Source organism: Dermacentor variabilis, chromosome 9 (assembly GCF_050947875.1).
Source record: "Dermacentor variabilis isolate Ectoservices chromosome 9, ASM5094787v1, whole genome shotgun sequence".
NCBI lineage: Eukaryota > Metazoa > Arthropoda > Arachnida > Ixodida > Ixodidae > Dermacentor > Dermacentor variabilis.
In genome coordinates this window covers 103,388,344-103,399,351 of record NC_134576.1, presented here as the reverse complement: position 1 = coordinate 103,399,351, position 11,008 = coordinate 103,388,344, and positions in this window count along the sequence as shown.

Genomic DNA, 11,008 nt, shown 5'->3' with positions numbered 1-11,008 from the left:
TATCTCCGGACCAGTCGTGGTTTCGATTTCGAAGAACACTTCGTGTCCTTTGGCGTAAGAGGCATGCTCGTGAACAGTGATTATCACGTGAGCGGGCAGACCGGTGACGCAAGCTAGTGCCCGTCTATTATGCCATCTGTGCTCCTGTTTCGTGTGCTAGTTTGGCGGGAAACCTGTGCATTACTGCACCATCCTAATGCTTCGTTGGACAGAACTCCACTAAGCTGTGTGATCTCGACATTAGAGAGATTTAGCCACGTTTTAGCATGTCTGCAAACTTCTTAGCGTTTGAGGGTTGTTGGGTAACCGGAGAGGAGTACGGCATGAACGCTTGTAGCGACATCTGAAGACACAGTCTAGAATCAGCGAGCACGCAACTCTAACACGACTTGTATATTCTACATAATTGTTGGCGTAAAACATTCGTAGCAAGGTAAGCATTAACGTACCGTACTTGTTTTTTAAAATTCTCTCACAATAACTTAGGGAAAAAATTCCAATACACTGCAGTTAGGCAAATTATCGCTAGATGTCACCATCAGCTTTGGTATTGTAATGGGGCCTTATGCTACTGCCGGCCATCGTGATGGTAACGTAGTTCACTATAAACGTCGATAAGTTTGCATGTACGCTTCGTGTGCGTTCAGTATCAGACACCCAATGCAGACAGTGGTGAAACGTTTTACGAGCGGCGGGTCAAGCCAATAACGTCGTACGTCATCGAAATCAGTCGCTGAAACTTGTGATGTAACATTGCTTAGAAATCGGACCTATGCTGATGCCTATATTCATGGGTGCTACTCTTTCCGATTTGCTGCTGGCTCGAACTTCAAAAAGTAAAGTGTGTTCTACGATGAATTTGTTGGTTATACTTTACGGATGATACCTATGAGCTCGCAAAAACGTATTCTGCCAGTTGTCTTAAGTTGGAATAATGGTGTCAGTACCCCTTTAATCGAACTTCCGATGCTACGAGTTGCCAGCTATAGCACTTTCGTGTAATCATCTGCTAGCCTCCTAATTGGTTGGCTCAGTTGTCACAGCAGCCATGCCGGTAAGAAGGCGGTTCCAAGTTCGATCACGTGATCGCGACCAATTGTTCATCAACCAGCTGCTAAGCTCTTTCTGAATTACGTGGACGGCTTTATTTTGTATCTTTCGGGGCTGTTTTGCGTATATCAACTTACCATTTAATGAACCTGACTCCGCATTACATATTTACCCATAATTCGTTTGGTTTATTGCTGAAGTTAGTAACATAAGATACGCGGATGGGACAAACAGAACTCACCGAAACACGTACTGCCTACTAGGCGACCTCACAATAACTCACTTCCGGCATTCGCACTTTTCTCGTACCCTGTCATCCCTGTTGGTGGCTGATTCAGGACACTTCCAAGGAACCAAACAGCGAACAAAAAGAATTGGCATCCACGAAAGCCCCAACACACTTCATTGGGCGCCTCTCCGAACAGCGGGGCAGCACAAATTTGGGCATTCGCGTCCGGCTGCAGATTGAACTTGGGTTGGACAAAACGTATTCCCCGGAAGTGGCCGCTTTGTGACCCGCTTTCACTGGGCATTTCGCGAGCTCTTACACTGTCCAGCCTTGTTCGCAATCTGATACTTCGAAGAGGCAATTTCCGAGCGAGAGCTTAAGTGCGCATCTGGCCAACGGGGATAGCAACTGCGGTCTTTATAGTATCCGTCCACTTAGCGAAAAATCGTCGGGTCTCTCGCTTGAGAGAATGCGTCCTTTGAGAACTCAATGAATACTAGGACATCAAGAACTAGACAGCAGTAGTATGCTTCTTTTGTTTTCAGTATTCGCAAAAACAGTTCTTGTGCTTTGTCGTAACAGCCGGTGCCAGCCAACCATGGTCTTGGAGAAATTAGAACGAAGGCGACTGGTCGATATATAACGCTCAACAACTCTTATGAACAAAAGGCTTCGTGAATTCAGCCCCTGTTTCGTTGCCATGTGGGCTACCTCTATTTCGTCTCACTGTTTCTGTAGTGTGCAAATTTCGCACACCACAAGGCAGCAATGGCGAGCTCCCTCATACCAAAGTACAACGACTGTCACAGGGTGCCTTCAGAGCAGAGACTTATGTGTCCTGGAGCGAACGTTAATTTCCCGGTTGTACAAAGCTTTCCATCTCTTGAGGAGTAAGGATTTTCTTTTATTGAAACACTGTGCCTGCTCTACTAACTTAGCAGTAAAATCATTCACTGTAAAAATATCACGCCTTCGTTTCCACTTGAGACTTCTTTCGTTGTAAGTGGAGTTTAAGCATACGTAGACAGTTTGTCATATCTTCGAGCCCCAGCGATCAATAGCTGGCCACGTTTGAGGCTCTGCCTTCAAAAGAACGTTATCAGACTTCCTTCATAGGCCCTCACATTGTTTGCATTCTAGGCGCACAGAAGCTGCAGTGTCATCGAAAATTAGGCGAGCGGAAGGTTTTCTTCAAGCGACGACTTCTGGTGAAAGTTCGCCTTGTGCCACGTCGCCGCTTTCACGGTCGCGCGGGCGCGCTTCCTCCCCGACTACCGAAAGGGTAAATATCGCCTGCCGTTTTCTGAAAGCCTGAGAGCGCTGCTCCTTCGAGCTGTGCTCACCACGGCCGTGTTTCCAAGGGACACCGCAGCGCAGACTTCACGGACGCCGGCGCTCCCTCGCACGTGATAGCTCTGTCAACTCAAGCGGTCGCAGCTGGCGTAGGGGCAACGCATAACCGAGTTTTTAAGCCCACAGAGGTACAGGCCGAGGAGGAGGTAAAAAACCCTGGCCTGCCATGCTACGCGTGGTCGTTCCCTCTAGACGGTCTTCTCGGGAAAGCGCAACTCACGCACCGCCATATTACAGAGCTTTTGAAGTCGGGCTGGGAAGAAGTTAAATTTCATAGCCTGTCTCCCTCCTTTAGGAGGATGAAGGACCATTGTGAAGGCTGTCGGTGGGCGGAATGGCTCGTCAAGCAGCGCGGAATTAGGAATCTTGATAAGTGGGCTGATATAAAGACAAATGATGACAAGATTATGACCTATACCACCCTCTGACGAGGTTCTGTTCACTGCCTAGAAGTGGTCCGCGGGCGAAAATGCATCTATGAGAGTTTTAGAAATAGTGATGTAAATAAGGCAAGCGTGATGGCCTTCCATTCTCCTCCGGGAGGTTGCAGGTACAGCCTTATGGTTATCGGCAGGAAAGAGGGCAACTCAGGAGTTTAATTGTGTTAGCATTCTTCAGGTACTTTCCCGATTTTCCAGGGGTTAACTGTGTGTGTGCGTCCGTGCGTGTGTGTGTGTGTGCGGGTGGGGGGAAGGGTGCGGCGCTCTTCAACGCACCTTTTTTCTCGCAGACATCGGTCATACTAGATACGGGCTGGTCATGGAACGCTCCTTAATGCAACTCTTTGACGCCGACTTGGAGAACTTGGTATGTGCCACTCAGGCACTGCTCGTCATCGATAAACCTCTTTGATGCCAATTTGGGTCCCCGAGTATGTACAAGTAGGTATGTGCCACTTTACAATGGCAAGCATGAGAAAAAATATCCTCTGGATTTATCCGATGCTGGCCGGAATCAAATCGAAGTCACACGGTTTCCTCAAGGACAGCAAGCCGGTGCATTAGCAGCTTTAGCGCCTAGCGATGACCTATGCTCTGACGTGGACGTGCACTCCTAGTAGAGAGACGCGGCGTGCGGTCCACCGATAAGATGGGTTGGGATGGGCTAGGAAGGTGCTCTCTCCGGAACGAGAGAAGCCACGGCGAGAAAGAGGTAGGGGGGAGTGGAGGCGACAAATGAGAGGCCTCGCGCAGGGCGCGAGGAGGAGAGACGATGGGCAGGTGTTTCTTTGCAGCGTGCCGTTTCGAAAGGTGGAATCCGCTCGTTCCGAGCACCAGCGGGAGCTTGCACGAGAATGCAGTCAAGGAATCGGTGGCGACGACGACGGCCGCCTCCCCCGCCGCCACTCCTTACGTAACGTGGCGGCGCCTGCTGCTGCCTCAGCAACAGAGCTGCTTGCAGACGTGGCAGCCTACCGCTGCCACCACCATAGAAACGTTCACGTCCGTCGCCTCGTATTACCTCTAAATATAGTTCGCAGTGGGTGCTCTTCGATTTGTCGTCCCGCACCGGCTCAGGACTGTCTGAGTATATGCGTACACGGACGCTCATTAGCTATTTCTGCAGTTTTCCGGACCGTCACTACGACGCGACAATAGTGCACTATTGATTGAGTGACCGGCGGTGGAGGTGAAGCAATCTTTAAGCACTTTCCATATGTGGGCCGATCCCGAATATTGGCGGTGAGGACTTACGGTGTCGCCATATGTCGGAAACACCCCGCTTGGGTAAGAAGAACTTCACTTTGGCCTAGTTGGTATTTGCGTAGTATGAGGAATAACGCGGCGCGCTCGTCATAGGTTTGGCTGTCAGCACTCAATAAAAAAACCACAGGGGAGCCCTTCGGGACATTTCTGTAAGTGTTCTCGAAACGACAGAAGTTTTTACTAATAATCCCCGCCAAACAAAAAGCACTGAAGGGTTTAGAGACACTATACCTTTACCGAAATACGTATGTTCAACGCCCACTGCGTGCGGTCGCCGCGAATGATTGTCCCGAACTGGTTTCTTGCGTGTAAGGCAGGCAGTCATTGAGAGCAAACTATGTGAAATATGTTCTTTTAGTGGGCTATCTAGGTAACGAAATGGAGCATAACAGAATGAAGCCTCAATGCAGTGGTTCGCAGCGGGTTCGCAGCGGGTTCGCAGCGATCGACTGCGCGTCTGCATGTATGTCCGCAGACAATGTTTCGCTTTCGCTGCGAGTACGTTTTCCCACCGTGCCGTGAGCTTTAGGCTGCAGCATATAACCATTTGACAGTACACAAGCAACCGTTGTTGCGTGGACTCAATCATAGCTCTTAAAAAATGATTTCGTTATAACTAGGGACTTCAACGCCTTCGGTGACTGGTGATGTGCCGTCCCGATGATTCAATCTTTTTTTTTTCGTTTCTTCTAAATTCTTGGACGTTTCAATATCATTATTTCTCAAGTTGCATCGCAATGTGTGTTTATCGCCCTTCTCAGCGAGCAACTTCCCACCAATTGATTTTCTTAATCCAGTATACATCCATTGCTTGGTGCTGACACAAACATGAGCACATGCCATACCTTCTTTTTATGTGCTTCTTAACATGTCCTTTCTATTCCAGTGAACTTGCTAGTATCTAGCATCAGCAAGTTCATAGACCAGAGAGAGCTTCATGACATTAGCCGGGCACCACGCTTGGGCGAGCGCGTTAGTGCGCGCTTTCTGCTGCTCACTGAACATCGCAGCCCCGACGTCTTCCTTACAGAACTGTTTGCTGCACACCCGAGCTGTACCCGATCGCTGTTTTACGGTTCTAAGCTTCGCGATTCAAGCTTCACGCAGCTTCTTGTCCCGCGGGTACGTGTGAAAGCTGACAGAGGGCTCCGTTGCCGACGTCTGGCACTGCGGCACCAAGCAGTAGCCTGCCATGTTGGATGCCTTCAAATGCATCCACTACCTATTATAGTGTTTTCACGTCCTCTCAAGCGGGCACCCGAAGCGGGAAAACCTCCCCACTTAGTTAGAATCACTGAGCAAGTGGGACTTTCGCTTTCAGCTCGCTTCGGCGCTTCCGAAGCAGCGGACGAGCCCGCGGTGTCCACGTGATCCCTCATATCACGTCACGCTGACGGCAGTGACAGCTTTTCAACTGGTAGAGCTCGCCCCCCTCCTAAATCTCCCTCCCCCCCCCCCCCCCCCCCATAGCGCTATACCGGGCCGACCCGCGGCGGAGGTGCAGTTCGCCATTATGAGGCCCACATACACAGTTTCGCTGGTCATCCTTCTTCACAGTGTTGAAGGGCACTGATTTGTTTTAGAGCGCAGCTCTTTGGCGTCCGTTCCTGGGTTTCGCGTCGTCGTCGGCGTTGTCGTCGGCCTCGTAACCAGCTCCGCCCCTCTTTCATCCCCCCAGCGCTAGCAGCGACCGACTGATACCGCTGGATGCCGCTGTCGCCGCTAGAGAGTCAAGATAACGTGACTGCATAGAACACCGTCGCCGCCATGCAGAAAGAGGAGGAAAGGGTCCCCCCCCCCCTGTTCTTGTGTGGCGGATAGGGTGCTCTTCAGTTGCATCAGTCAGTCGCTGCTATCTCTTCCCTCCTCCCTTTATCGTGTTGTCCGCTTGCTGCGCGCGCTTCTGCCCCCATCGTTTGCCGCTGGGTGTACACGCCGCCCCCCTCCCCCCTCTTCCTGCGAGTCTCCGGTTGTCAAAGCGCCGGCTCGAACTTAATTCCTTTCTTCGCTCCTCCTCCAATGCAACCCCTGTGCGGTGGCAATCAGAGAGCCAGATCGGTGGCGGCGGATCTGTATATGTGCACCGCCCGAGCCGAAATTGCCGCTGCCGTTCGCCCTGTGCGGTGGCAATCAGAGAGCCAGATCGGTGGCGGCTTTACATAAAGACAAACAGCAATTTCCTAACACTTATGCGGGAGAACATCCCGTTCCTCTCGCTCGTAACGCGTCCCACGGCTGTGACAACCTCGCGAGGCACTTGTATAGATCTCGTCTTTGAGAATCAAGCATTGGTGTACCAAGTCGAACATATATCAGTCTATTTCTCCGACCACAAAGCTTCCTTCATGACTGTCAAGAACTGTTAGTGGAGTCTTTGTTAAAGGAATACGTGTGAAAAATAAAAAAAAAAAATTCTGTGATAGCGCATACATGTGTTGCTCGATTTCTTTGCCTCAATCTATCGAAAAGGTGAAACAGCTTATTTGCTGCGCTCAAATTTCGCATTAGGAAATAACGTAATCGTCGGTAAATTTTTTCTTTCCGTTTCCTAGCATTGTCCAGATTATATTTTACTGGCAAACTCTGCTATCAAAATTTTTGCATATGTGGGAGAAACCGTCGCAAATCAGCTTCTCGAATACTTTCGCGTCGTCTTCTAACGAGGTCGTTTCAGGTCGGCTTCGACGTATTCAATAACCTCGCAGTACTGAAGGATTCTGTAACCTGACTCCTTGGTAACACAGTTGTCGATAGCCTACAGCAAACCTGGCAAGGATATTGAAAGATAAATCCTTTTTCGTCGATAACGCCCTTTAGAGCTAAACTAGTTACCGTCCATGAATTTAACATTAAGCACGATATGAAATCGGAGGCTCCCTCAAAACTGAGAGGATCGATTGAGTTGCGATGACGCTGATGGTAAACAGCTTAAGAGTCTGAGTGAGTGACGGTAATTGCAGGTTTGTGTATCCAAAATAGGATTGAGAGGCCGTCTCAAAGTTTTATTTTTGCGTTTTCTGTCTCACTAAAATGTTAAAGCTTATGATTCAACCAGGTTCGAAATTTCCGTAAACAACAATTTCGCTCCTTTCAATCTTCTGGCTCTGTTGTTTTTCGCTCATTATGCAAATGCCTTGAGTTGTCTACTGTATAACAGATGATATAAATCAAGCTTAGATCTCTCGCATACATCAACACGCTGCTTTTGTTATCCAGTTACCACTTCATCAAAGAACTTTGTTCGATGCATGAGACCGTTAAGACGGTGCATTTTTCAACGCGTCTGCAAGGCCTGAATAAGTTTTTTTTTTTTTCTAAACAATAAAGCAAGGGTTTTGCGTGTGAATATTGTACGCATACTGTTTCCTACTTTTCTCTTCACAGTGTTGAAACATAAAATCTTTTCTGCGGAACAATGTGCAATTTTCTTTCTATTTTTATTCCATCGCACAAAGCAACTTCGTATTGCGACATAATATTTAGGTGCTTTTAGATGCAGTGCTTTCTTTTTATTATCCATAACAAAATATTCATTTCGAAATTGGTGCGTAACGTCGCTGTTGATAAGTTCACCCACTATAAAATGCGGCCGCCGTGGCCAGGATTCGATCCCGCATCCTCGTGCTCAGCAGCCCAACACCATAGCCACTGAGCAACCACGGCGGGCAAAGCAAAGCAATGCAGCCCTTGCCAAACCATTGAGGCTGATACCTGGAGTGCACACTGGCTTATTAGATAAGAATGGTGATGTGAATGAGTTGTTCTAAGATCGTGGCGGGATTTTTGAAGCGAGAGACACTGAAGCGCCGAAAGAAAAGGTAAAAGAAGGAAGGGTTCGCCGAAAGAAAGACAAAGCTTCTGACTTGGAGCGCTTAGCCTTAGAAAAATTGCGCGTTTATATTATTGAGGTAGTTATACACAGTGGCGGCCATCGAGATGATATCCCGTCGATTCCCAAAATACTTTCATTTATTTCCATGCCATAAAAACGCATTCAAATTGACATAGATAAAGGAAGAAACAAACACTATTTACCAAATTGCAGCAGAATTCCGATAAGGAGCATAGTATCCGATCCGTCTGACTGAAATTATTTACGCCGCTATTTCACAAAGCTACAACTACCACTAGAAAACTTGTATGTTACTATGAAAACTATAATTAATGAATTATATCACTGAAGCCGGCTACATCCAGTCGTATATTTTGCCGTCCAGATACGCGGGCAATAATATCAAAGTGATCTACGGGCCACTTAGTGACAGTGCGTTTTACAACTAGAACATACGTTCTACTTAGTTTGATTTTCTTTCTCGCTATTTGCCCATACCTTTCTTTCTTTTTCATTGTCACCGGCTAGGATTATTTCACCTGAAAACTTCCTGATTGCAAATCCTTTGCCTCATCGTCAAGAGTGGATTTATTCTAACTATGTTGAAAATTTATAAAACACTGCTACCAGTTGGCACAGCAAAATCTAACAGGGATTGAGGAAAGGATAAGTTATAGTGCCGGCCGGTTGTTCGAAAGTTTGACTTGGCACGCCAAGTTGACCGAGTCGTGTATCCTCAAGTTTTTCATAGAGGTAAAATGAGACGTCCACCCAATCGCAGCAATTGCTACAAAGGAAAATCATACGGGTTCTTCGAAAGAAAAGCCTCGCAGTTGAAGAAAAATTTGTCGTGGCCCGGGACTCGAATCCGGGACCACCGCCTTTCCGGGGCAGCCGTTCTACCATCTGAGCTAATCAGGCGGCTAGCAGGTGGCATGGCGAAGTCGAAGTCGGCAAGAATTTGACTCAAACTCTTGCCTTTGCTGCGAGTGGTTGACAAATTTCACTTCCGATACCCTCAGCGAGCCGCCTGGTTAGCTCAGATGGTAGAACGGCTGCCTCGGAAAGGGGGTGGCCCCGGGCTCGAATCCCGGACGAGGACGATTTTTTCTTCAATTGTGACGCTTTCCCTTCGAGTAACCTGTATGGGTTTCTTTTGTAGCAGTTGCTACGATTGGGTGGACGTGTCATTTTCCCTTTATTAATTACTTCTCTCCACCTTGCGGGTTTCCGCAAAACTATTACGTCAAATTCGAGTTGTTTAGTCACAAGTCATTTCTTTTTTATATATTTATTTGACAGTTCCACATTCCTTTGCATTTCTTTTCTCAATTAGAGTAAATATATTTCTTAATGCAAATTCAGTACCCAACACAGTTGACGGCCGTTGCGGACGGTATTGACGCAGAGCTTCCAGCGGTACAGGGAGCTTGTCGTGATGCTATTGTCGTGACGCCGTCGCCGTCTTTCCATCCTTGTCATAAAATTATCTTCATGCTATCTTGGTTGTTCCATTGTCGTTATTTCGTCGTCCTCACGCTGTCGTGGTCACTGCATTGTCATCATGCGTGGGATCCGTTTGTTAAAGCGCCAGAATTGTATGTTGACCGAGGGTATGCAAATGAAAATGTGTTCAACTACACTTACAGATGATCACTAAAGAACAACATTCTTCCCAAACACTAATGAAGGTTTTCCTTCAATCGAAAGCACAGCGCATAGTATACAAGACATTTCTGCGTCGACGCGAACAACAAATGGCAGAGAAGGTTGCTTATATGCCATCGTATTAGTATACGTACAAAATTTTAAAGGCCGTGTTTTAACCAGCCGTAGCAGAAGTACGCCGTTGTGATAGTCCTTCCAGGGAGCGATTGTAACTGCTTTTGCTGAAGTGGATTCTCCGATTTCCCAAAGTTCTTAGACTGCCCAGTTGAGTGAACCTTCATTCTTCCCGTTCTCAGGTTGAGCGATTGAACTTCGTCGCGTACGTAGCAGAGCGGTCGAAAATTGAGTCATACGTGAGACGAGCGTTATCCGAAGGCGCATTGAAACAGCCGGACGGGAGGAAGACAAGCAAGCAACCACAGCTGGGCTAGCGCTGACGGCCAACTAAACTTTATTGGACGAAGCACCCGCCATTCACCGCCGTTGGAAAGCAACAAAGGAAAACCCACGTTACTTCTGGAGAGAAAAGAAAGTTGACAGCGCTCCCTTTGTTATCGCGGTGTTGTCCGTGTGTCGAGAAGCCACCCGGTTCCGGAGAAGGAAACAGCCGGAACGATTCCTTGTGGTCATCGATGGCACAAGAACGCGAGAAACGAGAGATAAAAGGGGCACTCCGGGCAAAGCGACCCGGAGATTCGCTAAAACCCAGGACGAAGTCCAAAACAAAGAGTATCCACGGCAAAGGCGGAAGCGCGAAGTGTTGCTCACTGCCGGGATTTCTCCGACAACGAACAGCAGGGGATACGGTGGGGCAGCTTGTGACACAGGTTCCATCAAGGTAATGGCTTGGCTCGATACTCCTTGACGGGCTTCGGCTTTTCGGCGCGGGAGTGCGTACGAGTAATCGATGCTGAGGCAAGGTTTTCTTTCTCCCCCGACCGCCTCGAAAGGCTTTACTTTTGCTGCCGAGATGTTAACGCCTGCGGCGTTTGTACGATGGAACGAGTGTTGCAAGCAAGCATAGCAAGCAGTTCCAGCTCGGTGTCTATTAAAGCTTTAAAAGCTTTTCTTGACGCCATCTAATGGAGAGAGAGAGAGAGATGAAGAGGAAAGGCAGGAAGGGTTAAACAGGTATTATTCTCCGGTTTGCTACCCTATCCTGGGCTTGGG